Below are 21520 nucleotides of genomic sequence, written 5' to 3' on the forward strand. Positions count from 1 at the left end.
TGTTCAAAAGCCTTTATTTGATTTTAGGATCATTCCAATTCTGATTAAATGGTACTGTAACAACAATATTTCATTAAAACAATGACATAAAAGTTGAGTCTGCTGGGGATAAAGACGCATTTGAAATATGTAGAATCACATCTCTCTCTCTGTTTTCCAAGGCTTTAGAAAAGATTTTGTGCTGTCCATGGACCAGGAAAACAACTTGATGTTAAACATATGTCACTGTAACAGCACAAGACATTCAAGGTGAATCTTTCACAGTGAACACTTCCTTGATAGCATGATTTAAAAAAAATCTTGTCATCTCTAAGAGGAATTGGTAACATTTTCAAATCACTCAGTATCATCAGAACCCTTGGTTTTTGCTCAGCTGTCTTGAAAGCAATTTATTCACTCAAACCCTTCAAGTGACATGTCTAGAAGATCACTTCCAAGCTTGAATTCAAATTAAACAAGACTGTTTCCTTTTAATAAATATCAGTAAAGAAGGCACAGGCATCCCCACGGATTATTCATTTTGTTTGCATCTCATTCTGCCATTATTCTGAAATTTTGGGCTTAGTTTTGAAAAGCTGTGTCCAGTTGTGTTAGGATAAATATGAAATGTGTGGGGTTTTTTCATTATAAAGTCAACAAAACTATACTTATCTGTTATTGCCTCAAAGTAATCCATGAACACTCAGTTGATGAAAAATATTGAAAAATATTGTTTATTCATGACAAATTCTGTGGGTTCTAAAAAATGCTGTAATTTTGGTATATGCTTTTATTAGAAAGGGAATTTAAATAAACAAACAAAAAGTCTTTCCAAGAAAATTACTAGTGGTAGAGTACATATTTTAATATAACATTTTCTTCTTTTTGTTTTGCTTTGAGACTGGGTTTTTTTTAGTAATTGTTTATAGGGGTCAATAGTTGTTAAAGGTCTTTCACACATCAGTTAAATCATAGAGGAGTTAAAGAGAGCACAGTTCTATTACACAAGCTGGAGAAAGTGTTTGATGCCTGACAATTTTGATATACGCCATCAGATATGCCCTTCAAAAATCATTATATTCTTAGACTTGCAACAGTTCTTGAAATCAAAAAGAAATGCTTTATTTCAGAGTAGAAAGGACATAAGTTCCAGTGGCTTGAACTTTTAAATACCTCCTTTTAATAACCTCCTTCACTCTTCTTCAGTCAGTTTTTATGACCTGAGTAAAATAATGATTCCTTAGCTCATAAATAAGAGCAGTGATTTAAGAATTGTTTTTCTTTAATTCTGAAATACAGTATACCTAATTATGATCATCACTGTGCCTTTTCCTTTAAAGGAAAATATTGACCTTTCTTGTAGCTGACACTGGCAGAGCTTGGGTGCCTGTAGTGGCAGCTCTGGGGCACATAGCATTCAAAGGACCACAGATCAGAATTCAGTGAGGGAAAAAAAGGGTAAAATTAAGCATTAAGAGCAGAGATGTGCCCAAAGTCTCAACAATGCTGAATTCACACTGTGATGTGGGAGACCCAGCCACAGGTGATAGAAGCTAACCTTGGTCCCCTACAATAGCTGGTTTATAATAGGGGTGATGCCCTCAATCTCAGAGGCAGGGATTTGTGTAGCATCACTTGCAAGCACTCTCTGGGAGCAAGTGTGCTGTAATACTCTGATCTTTCAGAAAAGTAAAAACTCCTGCAAAGGTAAAACTAGCTTGAACAATCTAGTTAAATGTATGTAATGCTAGGAAGAAGAATTAAATGAGAAGATGGCAGTCCAGAATGCAGTGGTCAGAAAATGAATGGTGCTAAGGAGATCAGTGAAATGCTCCATGCTTTGAAAAGAAACTCTCACAAATATCCCTTTCCAAATCCTCTATTACCAGAAACACCACTGTAAAAAAAAAAATAAATATAATAGGCAGAGAGCAAATAGGCAGAGTTTTAAAGGAGGTCCTCTATTTAATTTCTTTTAATATTATCTATACTCTGCCAGAGGATTTTTTTAAATCAAGTTCACAGAGGAGAAAAATGCACAGATATTAATTTAACTAAAGCAATTCTTGCATCTTCTTCCTTTCAATAGTGAATTTTGGGCATCTCTTAGAGGAAAATATCATTCTCTGCAAGTAGTCCACAAATTTTTTAAGTGTTTGCTTTTACTCTGTGGAGGTCTCTTAGTCACAAGAGCATCTGCAATAAATAAATTCTAAAATGTTTCAACATCAGCTCAGTTATGTTCTTCACACCCTGACCAACATGACCATCCATGCAGCCAAAAAGATGTGACATTACACACTCAGGAAAAAGGAGTGAGCACCTGGATACACACTGAGTGGAACACGATGTTCAAGGCTAGGTTGCATGGGACTTTGAGAAACCTGATCTAGTGAAAAGTGTCCCTGCCCGTGGCATGGGGGCTGGAACTAGATGATGTTTAAGGTCCCTTCTAAACCAAAGCATTCTATGATTCTATGATAGTCTTAAGCTCTTAATACTGATGGGTTTGTGTAATGATATCTGCAAAGTAGGAATAAAAGCTAGGAGACAATTTACAAACAGAGATCAGCTTCTTCATCTGTTGTAAATCACTCTAGCCCCAGGTCATCAAAGGTTTCAAATAATTTTGCACCAGACGTTAAGTTGATAAAGCTTATTCTGATATATAAGCTAACAATTTATTTTGAGAGGTTACTTCGATAGATCTGAATTCTGACAGCAGGTGGAAAATACCATTGAACTGAGAGCTTGTTTGATAAGTTCTGATCTGGTCAAGTTACAATGCATGGTCAAAGACAAGACATATAAAAACTATTTGAAGTTGTAACATTCTAAAATAAATGCTTCAACTGTCGGAGTCCAGGACATCCCTCTCACTGCCCTGGCTGTCTTGAGACCCTGGCAGGGGGCTCAGAGACCTTGGAAGGAAATCAAAAATATCTGTGACTTGAATTTTAGCTCATGAAAAACTGTCAATTCTGTGTGAGGAATTGCAGGCCACAAGGGTTTGAGCAGTGTGATATTTGAATTAACATAGAGCGGAAAAGTAGAATTTTGGGGCTTTTAGAATGTGGTTCAGGTGGTACAAGATGGAGGAATTTGGGCCTGTCCTAGCTTTCTTTTCCTTCTTCTTGTCCTCCATGTCTTGGTGTGATGGTGACATCTTCCTATTGGTTTAAGGTAGAGACACACTGTCCAACATAAATGATAGATATTGGCATGTTATTGTAAACATAGTACACATCGTTTTTAGTATAAAATGGTAACACCACCCCAAGGGGAAGGGAGTCTGCCACAGACCAACCTTCTGGACAGACCACAGCTCCTTGAGAAAGAATGTTAAGATAAGAAAAAATAAACAACCTTGAGAATGCGATCCAAAACGTTCCAGACTCCTTCTCTGGCTGTGGCGGGCTAGGAAGCAAAGACTTTTACAATCTCAGGGACATTCCAAAGCAAAGCAGGCACCGAGATTCAACTCCTAATATTTTTAGAGGATTTGCATGCAGAAAAACTATGCATCCTTTTTAGCTATTTTGATAATGATATAAACCAAGTAACTCCATTTTAATCACAGTAAAAATCCTTTGTTAAAATAAGGCAAAGAGTCTTCCTGTTTATTCCACATCTGTTCCTAGTTTTCTTATATAGCTTTAGAATATAAAGTGTTTTAATTTTTGGTTTTTATGATTAAGAAAATTATTTTTTCATTTTATTTAAAAAATATAATAACAAGATAGCCAATTCTTATACTCAGCTCTTCTCTTCAGTCTCAGAATCTCTAATCCATTTTTGCTATCTGCACCAGTTATGCTTGCTTTACTTCAGAATAGGGTTTAATTAAATATTCACAATATTTGCTGTAAAAATATTCCATAATTTCTGTGATGGCTAAAATAAGATTATAGTCATCCAGCCTGTATTTCAGTGAAATGTTTAATTATCTCTGTACAAACAGGTGAAAACATAAAACACACTTTCCAAAGGAGATAACAAGCTTTAATTCAGGTTATTTACAACCAAGGGGAATCATATTAAGTGCAGATGTTAATTTACCATAACAAGACAGGTCTACTGCTATCTACTCCTTTTTTTAGAAAAAAAAAACATTTGAAATAATTATTTTAACTGCAGGTGTTGGTAATGGCTCAGCAGGAACAAAAGTATTTAAAACCCATCCTATCTTTCAGCTGTGTTTGCAACCACAGCTTCATTCATTCCAACAATAGAAAAAACGTTACTAAAAGCAGCTTGTTTACATCCTTGTCAGCAGCAGAAAGGCATCATTTGGGGCTCATGGCCCTGAAGTGTGTTTATTGTTCTGACTCAAAAGCCTTTCAGATATTCTGATTGAATTGACCATAGCCAAAAATCTATGGACAGAGAAAGAAATTATTTTTTGTTTGTTTTCTAGTTCTTTATATTATCCACTCATTTATATTGTGTTCTGACACCCTCAAAATTATCAGTTCTAATTCATTGATTTTTATGCTGGGTTTGGCTTCAACTTCATTCTGATTAATATGAAAATGAATTTGTTAGTCTCATGCTTATCCTACCTGAATGCTAGCTGGAAAATTGGTCCAAGTCATCACAACTGAACGATTCCTCTGAGGAGAGACAAAGAACTTGCAAAAATATTTTTTCATTTTTTTCTGAAGAAAACCAATATGGAAGCTTAATAACATTCTTAAAATTGTTTGCTATAAAAGATTTACCATTAGTAAGGTGAAAATTTGCATATGAAATAAAACTTTTAACCTGGAAAGTGTTTTCTAATTAGAAAATATATTTCTACACAATTTCAGATTGTCATGCCAATCAAAGTAGCAATCTATTTAACCATTAACTGCAATGATGAAAGAATGGATATAAATATCAATTTAAATGTTTTGGAAGGTTAGAAAATACACTCACAATGTTATTTGCATATTGCCTTACTTTACCTGCCCAAGAAAATGGATTATTCCTAAAAGTAAGCCTCAGGATTCAAAACCATGCAATCATTATTGAAAGTGTTGAGATGAAAAGCAAGCAGTTTTTATCAGATTACTCTTAATTATTACAGGCCTCAGAAAATAGGGCTGATAATTTCTCATATATGCATATATGTCCTTAGAAGATATGAGGTTTATCTGAGCAGATTATAAAACATGCTAAAAAAGTGGTCACATTGGAGCAAACCAAAATCAACAATTTTAATGCAAGACCTATCAAAACTTTTCCTAACCTCAATTTGCCATAAAGCTCAAGCCATCCAGTTCCAACTGATGGATGCACTTTGATGCTGACAGAATTGTAAAAGTTAAAGACTGCCCCCTCATAACATTTCATCAGCTGTCAAAATAAAGTATGAGAGTATAATCTCATGCTAAATAATAAGTTGAAAAAATAATAAATAAGATTGACAAGATCTCCATAATAAACCTTGCATTTTCTAGCTCTGGCTAAAGGAGCATGAGGACTTCTCTCATATGCCTTCTTTTCATTTTGTAAATTTCCACATCCTGGTCTGAACTCTTTATGTGTTTTTCTAGTCCCAAAGTTACAAATAAAATAGATTTGAATGGAAACATTGCCATAACTATGAGAACACAGAGATTTACTTGTATTTCTGATCCTCCAATGACAGGTCTGCTATAGTCACACAGCATTTCTTAGGACTTTTCGTATCATGTATAAAATTAAGCTTTTGATAGCTGTAAGCATTCAAATTTCACATGTCAGTTAGTTTTGGACTTCTGCAGAATAACACAAAGCATAGGCAGCAATCTTAATAAGGAAATATTTAAATAGCAAGAACAATTTAATTAATTATAATTTACTGGCACTTGTATTCTTTCTCACTCATATCTACACAAGATTATCAGCATAGAAAATCACAGAGTTTTCATTATTAACATTTATATGACCAAGCCAGCATTTGAAAACCTACTTATGTCTTTTCTGCTTCACTCTTCATCATCAATAATGTCACCAAGTTAGAACTTCATTTGAAACCCAAGAATTTGAACAAATTATAGTTTTTCTGCAGAATAATAGATCTACAGAGTAAGACAGCACCAAAGGTATGAAGTAATCAGGAGTACTCGGAAGATATGAGCAGGCAAAACAGAAGTGGTAAGAAGAAATTTTTAGCAACAACTGTGAAAATATTCTTTCTTCAAGAAAATACAAACCCACCACAATATCTGTCTTGCTCTCTTTGCATTTTGCTGCCTCAAATCTGACTTTGATCTCTAACTCTTTTACCATATGCTTCTGTTCTCTATTAAGAAATACAAGGAAGCAGAATTAATTTCCAGTCCTGGCTGAACAAAATTCACATTAAAATGAGTGTGATATTCTGTGCATTAGATATGCTTTGAGATTATTATTCTCACAGTTTATTGAAGTGACTCCAAAAAATTACTTAGTCTTATTGCTATAGTAGTTGAATCAATAATTTTTCTTGCTTTTCAGGATGTCAAATTTAAACAAAATAAATAACTATTTTTGGAGTCCACTCTATTCTACAGTCCCTGTAGAACCTCCTGTTCTCTTTCTTTTTCATTGTTATTGAAAAATAGGTAAATTTCTGCACTGTTTTCACATAGTGTAGGATATTCATTCTCCCTTCAGTGGTCCTGGGTGTGCTATTCTGTTTTCCCCAAAGCAATCAATGACTTGAATTAGGCAAAGTGGAATGCTACAGTAATCAGAATCTCAGTTACCTCCTGCTAACCTGGATGCATTCCTAAATAGCTCCCACTATGAGCTTCAATCACATCTTGCATACCCAAACCTGATAGCCTAATCTCTTAACAGGTGGACACATCTGTTCTACCCTGCCAAATTCAACTTACTGTGATTGTGCTTTGAAATATTTGCATACTTTTTTCCAAAAACTATGCACATCTGTTATGGTTCAGTAAAATAAAAAGTGACATTTTAAAATTTTTCAATGCTTGTACATGTGGACATTTCAAAATGTCCTTCAAATGTTTTGAAATATCTTTATATTTCATGACCTTTGGTTTTGTTTAACCACTAAGTAGGTTATCTATTTTAAAAAAACTAAGAAGTACAGATAGAAATAATAAATGAGAAATACGTATCTGCTAACAAACAGAGAAATCATCCATCATATAAGAAGGTTCATACTATAAACAGAATAGCTTGTATGCTTGAATATTGAGATTGCTAGAAAGGATAATTTCTTTTTAAGTTATACCTAATAAGAGGACAAACAATTGTCCCATGTATTTTAATTTTTTCTGAAATATATGAAAGGTAGAGAAGCATGGCTAGATAAATAAACAAAGGATGAATAGGAGTAGAACAGAAGCAGTACAGAATATGAGGAGTGACTTTGAGGGTTTCCATCATATTCTTCAGTGAGAACAGATACTTTTACCCAGATATATTTTGAAAGATATGGCTGAATTTATTGGTTTGGGGGTTTTATTTATAGTAGCTGAAGAGAATTCAATATTAGATCAGTCACTAGGCAATTCCATACTTCTTCCTATTGAAAGATATCAAAACCAGTTAGTGAGAGTGTGAAGAGGCTGTAAAAACTGTTACCTGTGGGCTTTATCAGGCTGTAGTTTGAACCTTATTAAGAGTATGAGTCTCATTCACCAAGACAGTTCTTACAGGTCAATTAATACTTTGGAGATCAGATAGGATTAAATCCACAGAACAATTTAGTTGCATGTTATATCAACTTCACATTTTAGGTGGACAAATAAAGAACTGCAAACCTAAAACAAATAGATTTGTTGCTGCTCTACTCTGCAGGCACTTAAAACTTCTGTTTCCTTAGATCTTCAGGAATTAAAATTATATTTGTCCAAGATTTCCTTTATTTTGACAAGGTTAGTGGTCTGGTATTTAAATTCTATTCAAAATTGCAAATAAAACTGTTCTTTATTTATCTTACTAGGAAGGCCACATCTGAAGTAAGTCTAGTAGATTTTGTCTGGCAAAACATAGCATATTTTAGTAATCTTGCTTCTTCTAATCCAAAATTTTGAAGGCTTATCCGCAATTATCTCCCAGGCACTTGAGGGCCAAAGGCTATTTCTCTTCTTGAGACAATGCATGAAATGAAAATAACATACCTATAATATTATTGTATATCTATTATGTGTGTAGTAAAGAGTTATAATACTAGTTAATATGATTAAATAATTGTGTCTCCCTGAATGTAAAAAGCAAGCAGGAATCTGGAGTACTCTCTATGCCAGGTGCAAGGGCTCTTGCCTGGGAAGAATTTCATCTAGGTATCGGCTTGTGCTTCAATGGATACCTGTACATTATTCTTTGAATATCTTGAAACGTGATATGTTTTTAGCATATGTTGAGCAGTCTCAATGTTACAAATTCTTGCTAGTGGTTCCTCCTGCTCTTTGTAATTATTGTCTGCTAGAAGGAACTGCTCCAACAGAGCAGTCCTCAAAGGTACTCTTGTGAAAATGCACCAAAAGTTTTAATTTTATCACACTGAGACTTCATGTTACACTTCTAACATTTTAAGAGTCATATACTAGGGATTGCTTAGAGACAGGCAGGCAGGATTACTAATGGACTGAGGAGGATGGTATAATTCCTTACGAAAATAAAGAACTCTCATATCCACATTCGAGAGCCACAGCTCAGACTGGTAGATATCAGAACAAAAGAGAAAACATGAAATATTTTTACATCTAGACATGTAAAAAGGAAGGAGGAAAGGGAGGGAGATAAGATGTGCAAGACTGCTCACACTACACCCATTTCCTAGCAACTGTACTCAGCAGGTTTGCCTTTCTCTTAGGCAAATCATTGAACCATATATTTTATACCTCATTTGGTTAGACCTGTCTTAGTAGTAAGGTGCTAGGAAAGTTCAGGAATAGCAAGAAGATTTTGCAGTCCTGTTGGCAAGAGCCATATTGGCATGTCAGAATCTATACATTAAATCTCATATATTTCTAGATTTAAAGAAATATCCCCTAAGTGTTAGAAAAAGAAATATTTTTTTGACAGTTTCAAAGTCTTCTGATGTAGCTGAGGATGCACATCTTTTTTATTCTTTAGTATCACATCAATTACATATGGCAAAAAATTCTAAACGTACTCCTAACCTAGCTTGGAAACCAAACTATTTAGAAACAAATATTCCAGGCAAAAAAAAAAAAAAAAAAAAAAAAAAAAGGGGGAGGGGGGGGGCGGGAACAAGGTTTCAGAAATTCTTTGGTCTGATTTACAGCAAAATCACAATCTTGGAAAAATTATTTTCATAATTTATGAGAGCTGACTCATATCAGAGTTAATAGATTTCATTTATAGTGTAATAAAATAATCATCAGTGGTGTCTCAAATTGTAAGATATGAAAATTAGAATTCCAGGTACTTTTTAGCAGTTATTTTCAGGTAAAAAGAAATCTTGGGAGGGTGAGGAAAGTAAAAGGGGACATTTATGGGATGAATTTCATTTTTAATAGATTTGGGAATATTTGATCCTTTGAAAAGTTGGAGAGTGTTTTGCCAAAATTATTTTTGATATTTGAAGTACTTCAGACCTCAGAATCTGAAGCCTATTCAAAATGTATTGTATAACTTCAAGAGTTTCCTGTAGATCTCCAGAAGCTGACTGATGACTGTGCCACACAGGTTGCTAGACAACAAACTTCAAATCATCAAGAGCTCTCTCTTCAAGCTACCTGGACTTTTGCTAACAGAAGAATTGTCTCCCAAAGTCCAAATCTCATTTGTCCCACAAGCCTTTTCACTCAGAGAGGCAGAAAAGTACGTATTAATAATTATGACTGGAGAGAGTCATAGGAGCATTCACCTATTCTAGATTCTGACATCTGTCAGTATGTCATGTGGTATAAATGAATCATTACAAAGATCCCTTGAAAAAGTATTTAGGGAATATGACATAAAAGAAAATTTAGGATTTTTTTTTTTTTAGTGCAGAGCATATGTTGGTGTTATATATGTATACATAGCTATATACATTAATATACAATACACTAAATATAATACTTACATTCCCTGTGATCTTTGACTTGATGGAAACATACATTTACCATGCAATAATATTTTTAAAGGTCAAGAAAGAAATCAAGTTTCAGCTAGGATTTTATCTTCCATGAAAAACATTTCCAATTACTGTTTGGAGACATCACTTAATAATAGAGCTGTGAAAATCCAGTATATATTCACTATCACAGACCATTATTTGACAGTGAGATATATCACTCCTATCTAATTCATATATTTAATTTTCTGAAAATCTAATAAATCTCAAACCATTCCTTCACTCTGATAGCATAATTTGTCGATATATAAAAGAAACAAAGAAAAATCTAGTTTCAGAAACTGATAAGAATCTTTCTCTCCTCATTGTCTGTATATAGGGATTTTTCAGTACGAGCTAAATTTGTTAACTCTTCCTGCTGGAATCATGTCAAAGATTAGAGGGTATTTTTCTATAACTAAAATAAAAAAGAAAACATGCAATTAAAATTAGGCTTACATCCACTTTATAGAAAAAAAAAATCTTTTCTCAACATAAACTCTCACACACATATCTGTCATCACAAGAACTAAAATCATTCAGTAAAGGATAAGTGACTCCTTTCTGTCAAAAAAAAACTTTCCATTTTTTTATGGAGAAAGAAACTCCGCTGGAACTGATCCCCAGTGTTGCATTAACTCAAGTTTCCCATTGTATTTTAACACTCCAGCTTAGTATCAAAATGTTGAATTCCCACTGACATCTCTGGATAGAACATGTGGCACGTTTCTTGTCACCAAATGGTTGTGAAGGTTAGAAGAAAGTCCATGACTACCCTGTAGGCTCTCCAAAACCAACAGAAGCCTCCAATTTATCCACTGTCTTTTGCCTAGTTTGACAAGGTCAAAGTTCTACCGTGTCTTAAATACCCAAGAAAAGTCTACAGCTGTGCACAAAGCCTACATCTCAGCAGCTCTGGAAGCAAAACACTCTTTTTCCAACTGTGATTTCTTTAACACTTTACTTTTATATGGAACCTGCTACAGCCTGAAATATGTTGGAGAAACGTAGGTAACATACCTCTGCAAAGAGTTTTCTACAAGAATTTTAGATAAAAGTAAAAATGATTAAAGGAAATTTAGCTTCTGATGTGAATGCAATTACAGGTCTAATTCTGCTTTCCAAGCTTAGAATTTTATAATTCCTTTTAATTCATTGTAATGATGATAAAATAAAATTGGACTAATAATACACTCTATATGTTTGCACCAGTGGAATCCCTCAATACTAGTGAAGTGAAACAGGCAATTATTATCTAGCTGCTCGGAAGAACAAGGAAGGCAGAGATATTATTTAGAATAGATTAATAATGCTGGAATTAAACTGGGAAAAAAACTTAAAGTCAGGCTTAATTTAAGGGAAAATACTGTGAAGACTGTCGGATACCTTAACAAGGGAAATTAAACTGTCTTGCGAGACTCTCTGGACAAAATTGCTACTGACTTTTTGTGTCCATTTTGGAAGATCAGCTTTTAAAGATGTTCAGTAGCACATTGTGAGGAATGTTAATGCTTATAGATTCAAACACACCCATCACCAGTGGCTACAGCTAGGTGTTGAACAAGACAAGGAAAGAGACTGATAAAAGGCAAATCCTGTGATGTGAGATAGTGTTTTTATACCAAAGTCCTTAAACCAGTGACTCAGCTATGAAAACAGCCCTCTGGGGAAGTACAAGGATATCCACCTGTAGGCCTGAAGGCTTTCATTGCTCCTGAGGAGACACAATTGACTGAAGATGCTGATATAAAGGCAGCTGTAACATCTTAGACAGTGACATCAACTATTAAAGACTCCCAAAGTGTCCTGTAATCCACAGCATTACATCATTCAGCATGAAACTTCCCAAGCAGGGAAGGCACTTGGGCATTCCCACGGAGCCTGAATATAATAATAACACTCTGGACTTTGTGTTTTATGGGCTTTCCCCACCGGGAACAGATCAAGACTGTGACCATTACTTTAGCAAAACTGGTACCATCACCTTGACCACCAGACACAGTTAAATTGCAACAACCAAGTTTCATTGCTGAACACATGGGTAGTGGCTATTTACCTTTTTACTCTTATTTTTTCATTTTCTTTCTTTCTTTCTTTTTCTTTCTTTCTTTCTTTCTTTCTTTCTTTCTTTCTTTCTTTCTTTCTTTCAGTTTCTTTCTTTCTTTCCCTTCCTTCCTTCCTTCCTTCCTTCCTTCCTTCCTTCCTTCCTTCCTTCCTTCCTTCCTTTCCTTCCTTCCTTCCTAATTCCTAGATGTTTGTCTCCTATCCAGCTGGGAGCTCAATACTATCCTGCTGGGAGCTAGGTAACAAGTGAGCAGAACTCAAAGGGTTACCTGGCCACTGCTTACTCAAATACACCTTCAGACCTTAGTTCTCCAACACCATAAGGAATAGCCTCAGATCAGCAGAAACTGAAACTTATTGTGCTGTATATTTACTATCTCAGAATCTTGGTAACTTTTTGCTAATTTAATTTGTTGTGACTAATACATTGAACCAGTGTTTCCTGCTGTTATAGTCTGCAAGAGAATTTAGTTATAATGATGGCTAAACTCAACAGCAAATTTTAACAGCATGAATTACGGCACCATTATGCAGAAATGTCTAGGAAATTATGCAATTGTATCTACCACAATATAAAACTCAAATATAGTAAAACTCTCTTTGTTTCTTTGACACTGTTAGCCTGGGTGTCAGCCAAAATGTAAAACTCACAAAGGCTTTTTTTTTTTTTAAATCCTGTGGGCATTTTAGAAGACTGTTATCTGAAACTCTAGATCTGAATATTAGCGCTACTGATAGAAAAATTGCATTTGTTTATGCAAACTGGATGCTTATAACAGATAATAAATAACAACCAAAATATGATTCAAATGTCTTAGAAAATATTACTAATAAGCATATAATCCAAAGTGATTTATAATGCATAAAAAATATTAGATTAAGCAAATATGAGAACAAAATGAGCCAAAGAAGTAGAAAATGCTCATCAGACACTGAAAGGCACAAACTCTAACAAGCTTCCATTAAAAATGCATATGAATGCAAAAATAAAGAAAATAAAGGAATGTGGGACTGTAATTTGATAACACTGCAAACATTACATATTGTGCTAAATAATTTGCCAAGCAAGTGACGCATGTTGCAAATAGCAAGAGACAAACTTCAAAAGCTTTTCCAGCCCTCTGTGTACAAAGCATCCAAGTCTTTAATCAACTCTCTTCTACCCACTTTCCCTAATTTCCTTATCCTAAACTATTCCACACTTTACTAATCCCTACAGCTTGAATTCACTGGGTTTTTTTCAACCCCAAGTTCCTTCCACTGCCCTGTTCCCCTTCCAGCTCCACCACTCCCTTCATCTTTTTGAATATTCTTACTATAGGTCTTCAACAGAGTCTGCAATGATATTTCAAAGGCTCCAAGAGGCAGGTGTTGCAAAGTTAAACTCTATGCAGTTCTCACACTGCCATTGTCAAAATGCACATGTCCCACAGCACGTGAGAGAATGGGTTTGGAAGACAACAGAATGGCTGCATTCTTTCAATCAGATCTCCTGGGTCTTTTTCCCTTTTCTTCTTCACGTTTTATCACCATCTGATGGCAGAACCTCCAAACACTGCTCTGAGTCATCGTGGATGCTACAGAGCAGTCAGTGCTGTGAATTGGTTGGGAAATCACCAACTGCATATCATCCCTGACATACTTGTGGTTCTTCTGCTGCTGGCATATATTGCAGATACAAGTAAAATCACTTTCCAGAAGAACTATCAACATCTAATTCTATATTTTATCTAATCTATCACACTCCAGTGAGGACCAGTTCTATTCTTCTCCAAAAAAGCAGAATTAAAGGAATACAACCATGTATTAAACACCACAGCCTTTGCTATGCTCTTCCAAGTTTTCCAGATTTACAGTGCACACTTGATCCCCAGCAGAACATGACTTGACTTTCATCTCTTCTTCCAACTGAATATTTTTCAATTACTAGCAGTATGAAAGGAGCTGTATGAAGTATGAAAAGAGCTGTGTGTAGAGAGGCAAAAATAAAAAAAACAAAAGGAGCTATGATGTTTGACAGATGGGACACTTGTGATAGAAAAAAAAATGTATATGGTTGAAAGGAGATGCATGAATATGAGATAAATTGTAATATTAAGTAAGGATAGTTAAATCTTGTTTTTATAGGTTTGTACCAGACATGTGTGCAAGTAGCTACTCAAAAAACATATTTCCACAAAATAGTCTGTGTTTCAGCCTTCAATCACATTCTGGGTGGCTTTCCAGCATGGGAACCAAGGTATGTTATTAATTTCAGGTCATTTCCATGGTGGATACTATTTTTGTGCTTGCAGTAGTTAGAAAATATCAAGTGCAGCAGTTATCTGGATAGGTGAAATTTAAACCTGTGAAACCATTTATTCACAAATCTGTGCATTCAACTATTTAAAAAAAAAAAAAAACTCAGCAGATTTAATTAATTTCTTCACTAAGTTACATATTAGTACTATCTCCAAGGACTCATTATGGGCTCTTGAGTATGCACTCAAAGTAAAAACAGGGACGTTTTCTTACAGAAATACCACACTCATACTGTCTCCTGCAGAGACTGTTATAAACTACTATAATGATTTATTGTAACAATTGTAATTTCTTGTTTAGATTAGAACTAATTTTTTTAATGTTATAAAAATTATAAAGGTAATTCAAAGTTCTGTACTGTCAAAGATTCTGTTGCCCAAATTTGTGAAAATCAGTTGTTATTTACTTATTAAGATTAGTCATTAGGAATAAATCTTAGAGATATGGAGCTTTATCTCTGTCTGTGTATTTGCCTTTTAAATAAATCTAACTCTCTGAAAATAACATGGGCTTGGAAAAAACTATAAAAATCATAACAGTCTCACTTCAAGAAACTTTATTTAAATCCATATACATGGTGTCCTAGAAACTGTAATATAGCCTATCTATCGGATCTGTCTATAAACATTTGTCTTATGTCAAGTTTCTACTCTCCCTTGGAAGCTTGATTAATTGAGTGAGTACAGAGAGCACCAAGTAAAGAAAACTGAGTCTTGTAGGGTAGCAACTGCACAGATAACAATATGAATAAAGAATAATATTTATAATAAATTGAAAATATGTAACATGAAAATAATTTCTCATATACTAACCTGTATGGTGAATTAAAATTGAAACATGTAAGGTATTGATTAGACAAAAGATGTTAAAATCATCATCCTCTGTTTTTTCCTGATGGTTTTTGGATTATTGTTGTTTTTTTTCTCAAAGAGAGGATTATGTAATTATTTTACATGGCTTTTCACTGACCCTTTGAGATTTCCTGGATATGAATAATTTATTATTTAAAATTTCACATCATTGACATATTGGTTCTGTGGAATTATATCTATTTCTCATTGATTTTGAATTCTGTCATGTCCTTTTTTAAACTACAAAAATTCAGCTTTTATACTACATTATTATTTATCTATTTTTGTGTTTCAACCATAGGAAGATAAGTACATTTCCTGAAGTAAGTCTTTTAATTTATTATATTGTCTTTATTATTATTTATAGACAAATCTAGCAATTTCTGAAGACCGCTCACAGACAATATAAAGGTAAGAAAATAAAACTCTATGAAAGACCACCTAATTTTAAGTTGTGTTGATAAGCAAAGGCTGTCAAACAGGGAAGAGTAAGATCTCAATCTATTAATACTTTCTTCAAAATTAATGAAGGAAAGAGATTAACTTCTATAGATGTAAAGAATAATTCTCTGCACTGAATGAATTACTGGGTGAAATTCTACGACCTGTATTACTCATAAGGTCAGAGTAAGAGTTTATCATAATGCTTTTCTGGTCTTAAGCCTGTAAATCAGACTACCTAAGGATGAAAATTCTAAGACACTTTTATACCTAAGGAGAAAACAGTTTAACTGAGATTGAAAAACTCCTTAATAGTTAGAGTCTGGATATCCATGTGTTTTACAATCCCTATCCTTCCTCCTTACTGATATTCAAGTTGGAAGTATTGCATGTCCCACCTTTACCAATTTAGAATTAGAAACCATCAAAAAAAGGTTAGATTTAGAGGTTAGTAAGTATGTTGTATGAGTAACCCTGCAGAAAGCAAAGGTCAGACTAGATGACACAATTGACTTTTTTCTCTGCTTTTAATATCTGTGGTTCACTGACCTGGCATTCTTCCAAAGACACTTCAACAATTCTTTGTTCTTTGCTTCCATACTTGTAACCCAAAGGGAAGGCATGTGATAATCCCAAATACAGAAAGAAGAAAAATCAGAAATATTGTACATGTGGAAAGTGACAATACATATTTAAGTTATAAATCAGGAGAAAGATTTACAGAAGTATTTTATATGCCAGAAATGTAAATGTGTGCTTGCTGAGATTAATAGAATTAGGTAACTGGATACTATTGAATAACTGCACCTTAATGTCTATAAATACTGCTGTTAATCCACTAGTAAGAATTTGGGGGTTTACCCTTTATAAAGAATTGACCCTCTCTGAATGTTTTTCTGGTAAAATAAAGTTAATTTCAAATGGATAAGTGTGTGCATGTTCATGCAACATTTCTGCTTTTAGAAAATAGCAATGTAGTAGGATTATATAAATAATAACTGTGCTTGAAATATTATTTTTAATTCATGGATGTAATAACGACAGTCAAGCAAGGAAATAAAATCTTACTCTTAGGTACATATCCCTCTTCAAATCAGCCACAGAAACACAGCCTATCTTGTCTTAGCACTTAGTAGTTTTCTGAAAGAGAAGAGTGAATTTAAGAGCTATGGAAAAGAACTCCAACACTTAATGTAGTTGTTGCACTGTAACACACAATTATACTTCCTTCATGTTCAGAAGTACCAGTGTAGTGTAAAATACAACTGCCCAGACTTCAATTGTTGGATACCTTTGTCATGTTATTCTCTCAGTCTTACAATCTCATCTGAAGTACAAGGCAATCATCTTTTTAGTTTTAATTACAAAAAATTACAAAAAAAACAGCTTTTATACTACATTATTATTTAGCTATTTTTATCTTTCAACAAGAGGAAGATAAGTACATTTCCTGGAATAAAAAAAAAGAAGACTTATTATTTATTGATTGAGCATTTCATATGCAAAGCAAAGGAAATAAAGACATCTCCACATTCTCTCATTTTGAGAAGGATAATCTCATTTTTCTCAAGGTGCTTTTTAAAGGCTAGTTTTCATGGTTCCTAAAAAACATTCTCTACAATTCACAGTTTCTTCTTAGCTTGATGATCAGTCTGCATTTGCCCTTTCCCACATTGACTGAATCAACAGCTACTACCCTTTCCTCTCAACAAAAGAGCTTAGTAGGTGATTTTTTGCCCAAGGAAGTTGCATGATCTTCCCTTTGGGTAACCTGCAATGCAGTGGGACACACTGCAGCCTTTTTCTGCTAGAACAGACTTTTTTACTGTAATTCTTTCCCTTTCTTCATGTAACTATCCATAACAGGGAATAAAAGTGGCTAGAAAGCATCTAATCTGATATTTTGCATTTGCCTGGCTGCTTGTAATGTCTGCCTGATTTTGTATTGCATGATGATAACAATCTTTAAGATTAATAGGTGCTTTGCATAGTGGGATATAATACTTTACTCTGCAAACTCAGTCTACTTTAAGACTTCAGTCTTTTTTAAAAACTGTTCTTTTTTGCAAAACATGTTATTTTGGATTTTTAGTTGGGAACAAAATTGCTATAATTTGACCAGCAGATATAAGTCAACTTACAGGTCAGTAACTAGATTTCTTTCAACTAAACTCTTTGAAAGGTCTCATCTTGTACATGTTCCAAGAGCTTTCTTAAAAAATACTAACACCAGACACAAATCATGTTTATTTGGGATTTTGTTTAAAACTTATCTGGATATTATGTCAACCTTTACAAAACAATAATATGGTAGAGTGCTTGTTTAGAAAGGGGGAAAATTACTCCACTGCTCCCTTGAGCCCTGGGGAAAATATCTTACAGCCACATTTCTCATTTCCATGGGAAGGCTGTCCCTAGGTTATAGAGTTCACTTTTGCAAAAAAGACTGACCATCCCCTTATCCCTCCCGACTGACACTACGCCAAAAAATACATACAGATTTCTTGTATCATGGTGATGGATAGAAACAAGAGAAAGACAAATGTGTTTCTGCAGCGTAACATTTAGCCTAGTGGTTAGTGGTGGAAGAATAAAAACTAAGGTCTCAAGGTACATTTCCTATGTAACAAAACATATGTGTTAGGAGCAAGCATCAGAATAAAGGCATCTCTGCTCCAGCATAAATAAGATCTTTGCTTATAGAGCCCTGACTGTCCCTTCTTTATTTTCCATTCCAGCTTTTTTTACCAAAGTGTGAAGGTGACATATTACTTTGTTATCTTTCTCCACAGGTCTTGAGCTGAAAGCAAGTAAGCTGATCATGAGGATCAGACTTTGACACACATATTAAAAATCAAAGTGATCGTAAATCAAAATAAGTGTTTCCTTTGTCCCAATAGCTGCAAATATTCAGTGTAACTTAAATTGCAGAGAATTACTGAGCACTGCACCTGAACTTTATTTCCCCTAAGTGGAAGGTTTCATCTTTCATTTTAAAATTTGCCCTTGTGATTGAGTAAACATAGATGACTTCTACACCTGCTTTGGAGGACTCTCCCCCATGACTGAAGATGAAAACACCTGGTTTTCACATAAAGTGAGAACACTCTCTGTGGAGACATCTTTTATCATTGTCTTTCTGCCACAACATTTTTTCCTGTATTATTTAAGTTCTGACTGTATCAGGTCATCAGCTGTGAAGTCGTTTGTCAGAAAGCTGGCTTAAACTAATCAAATACAAAAGATTACAGCCTCAACATTAGGGAATATCAGTGCAGGAAATCTGCTCAGTGCCACCTGTTCTCCTACAGCCATATAGCTCTGGAATACACCATTGTCACTGTTAGTAGCAAGCCATAAGATTTGTACTGAATTTGCACTCCCTCAGGACAGAAGTTTGCCAGGCTTACTCTGTCCAAGATTTACTGACCTTTCTGCAGGTTTTCTTTTGCTTGGTGTCCTGGTTTCACTGGGGGTAGAACTAATTTCTTCTTAGCATCTGATACAACGCTGTTATTTGGATTCAGTATGAGAATGATGTTGATAACACACTGATGATTTAGTTGTTAAGCAATGTTTACCTAAAGTCAAGGACTTTTCAGTTTCCCATGCTCTGTCAGTTGAGGAGGTGCACACGAAACTGGGAGGGACCATAACCAGGACAGCTCAAGCCAAACTGGCTAAAGGGATATTCCACACCACAGATTAAGCCCACCATATAAACTGGGGAAAACTGGCCAAGAAGTGCTGATCACTGCTTTGGGACAGGGTCAGCATTGGCCAGTGGGTGGTGAGCAATTTTATTGTGCATTACTTTTTCTTGAATTTTACTCCTCTCTCTTCCTCTTCTTTTCATTATCATTTTTACTATAATATTTTACTTTATTTCAGATGTCTATTAATATATATTTCAATAATTAAATTATTCTTACTTCAACCCATGGGTTTAATGTGAGGTGTGGGAAAAAGAGTAGGGAGCAAGCAGATACAAGGTATTTAGCTGTCATCTGGGGTTGCTCCAAGATAGTTGCTTTACCAGTATTTTTAATTATCTGTTCACTATAGCTAATTTGTTTAATTTTTTTTTATTTTTGTATGATATCACCATAGCTTTACAAACCTAGCATAATAATGTAACATAGGAAATACAAGCCTGCCATGCAGAGGTCTTAAGAGGCAAAGACAAAGAATGTGATATGGAGGAGAATGGGACAAAAAAAAAAAGGGCACAGATTGGCTCTGGAGGCTGCACAGCTGTAAACAATTCCACAGTACTCCATTAAAGAAATGCAGACCTAGATATGGCCAAAACTAAGCTTTGTAGTAGCTCAGAATACAAAGAAATACTATCTAAAATACATAAAAAGTACCAAGTGTGGTAAATTGTGATTAGCATGAATCTGCAGATGAACAAAGAACCAAGATGTACAAGCATATTAGCTAAAATCTAAAAACAACTGCATCCTTGAGTGAAGAAGAAATCATTACCATGAACATCACACCTCAGTGATGGACTTCAAGTGCCGACAACTCATTGTTAACCTCCTTACTAGAATAAAAACACTGACATTAGGACCAGAGGAGCAGCGGAAAGGTGAGTATGACATCAGGAACAGGATAGAAAGCGCATGTGTACAATTTGAGCTATCTTTATTGTAATGGCTCCATCTGGACTAACTATTATTCAATTCTTAAATTTCACTTACCTAAAGACTTTTTGGCTTTTTAGATACCTATGCATATGTGTACCTCAGGTGCATTTTCTCTTTCCCCATGAAAAGAGATTTCGAGCATAAAATCATGGTTTCTGAAAGTTTGATTCTCACTGAGAGCACCACCATGGGTTACACTAGTTTACTGGAAAGAAATTCAAGTAAAACCAAGAAAACAAAACAAAACAAAACTCAAAATTATTTTCTACTGCAAAAACAAAAAGTACAAACAAGTATTAAACTTGGGGCACAAAAGTCCAACACTGTTGAATTTTCATAGTAAATATTTTATTTCCTCCACTTTATAAAAATCCTTCCATTCTCTTTTAAGTGTATATTTAAGATTAAAAGATTCTTCAGTAAAACAATGCCAGCTAACAAGTTAGTTTATTTTGCTTCACCAGAATATCTCTACCTGAATGGCAGTCCCATAAAACTGTAGTTTTGATACAAAACCAAGAGGGACTGAGGTTCTGAGAGTTCTTCTGGAAATGTCAATGGTAATGGCATTTATTCTGGGCCTAATGTTCTAGAAATTAAATCCTCCCAAAAGTCCTCTGGTAACATTTATGTCACAACATATGTGGCAGGACTGAAGGAATGAAACTATCCTTAGACTAGTTTAATCCTGCTGTATTGAACTAGTTTCATTGCTGTGAACTGCAATCCAAAAGTCATTAGGGCACCAGAAAGATGTGTGCTGCCATCCCTAGTTCTTTGTCAGAAATCAGAAGCTTCATTCTAAGCAGCATTCCAGAAATGTTTGAAAAAGGCTGATGAAAACCCATGTAACAGTTAAGTCCAGTGACAGCCCTAAAAAACAGTATGGTAGCCTCAGATTTCTCAGTCCCTGCTTAGGATAAAAAAAAAAAAGAACACCAATCACAGCTTTAAAAGAATTCACAGTTGTCAAGAAAAATAAGCCAACTTTTTTTCTTTTTAGTATTTGCATTTTCTGTAGTCATTTACATGAACACAGCATGGTGTAAAATCTCCCCAAATGCTGAGGAAAAGGAGAATTTTGAATTGTAGCCTTGTTTACTGATTTTAAATAAAACAAAAGTACATGACTGTCTCTGGAAAAGCAGTCAAATGCTTCAAAAGCACACACATATATT

The 21520-nt window shown here is 34.6% G+C and overlaps 1 protein-coding gene and 1 long non-coding RNA gene across 38 annotated transcripts in view; one reads left to right on the forward strand and one right to left on the reverse strand.

Annotated features, from left to right (window-relative positions):
- LOC110475291 (uncharacterized) overlaps positions 1-10205 on the forward strand; it is a 90097-nt gene extending 79892 nt beyond the window's left edge. Inside the window, exon 4 of the long non-coding RNA XR_002466249.3 lies at positions 9622-10205. This is a non-coding gene — a long non-coding RNA (uncharacterized LOC110475291). The remainder of the gene's footprint in view (positions 1-9621) is intronic.
- The window catches only part of LOC116183733 (uncharacterized), a 189577-nt gene that overhangs the window by 97033 nt on the left and 71024 nt on the right, over positions 1-21520 (reverse strand). For 30 of the 37 annotated variants that reach the window (XR_014955651.1, XR_014955649.1, XR_014955646.1 and 27 more), the window contains exon 2: positions 16240-16830. The exons of 4 other annotated variants lie outside the window; for them this stretch is intronic. The gene's annotated coding sequence lies outside the window, so the exon portion shown is untranslated. The remainder of the gene's footprint in view (positions 1-16239; positions 16831-21520) is intronic. 3 more of the 37 variants (XR_014955635.1, XR_014955639.1, XR_014955632.1) reach the window with 2 other exon arrangements.

Source organism: Lonchura striata, chromosome 5 (assembly GCF_050655825.1).
Source record: "Lonchura striata isolate lonStrDom1 chromosome 5, ASM5065582v1, whole genome shotgun sequence".
Classification (NCBI taxonomy): domain Eukaryota; kingdom Metazoa; phylum Chordata; class Aves; order Passeriformes; family Estrildidae; genus Lonchura; species Lonchura striata.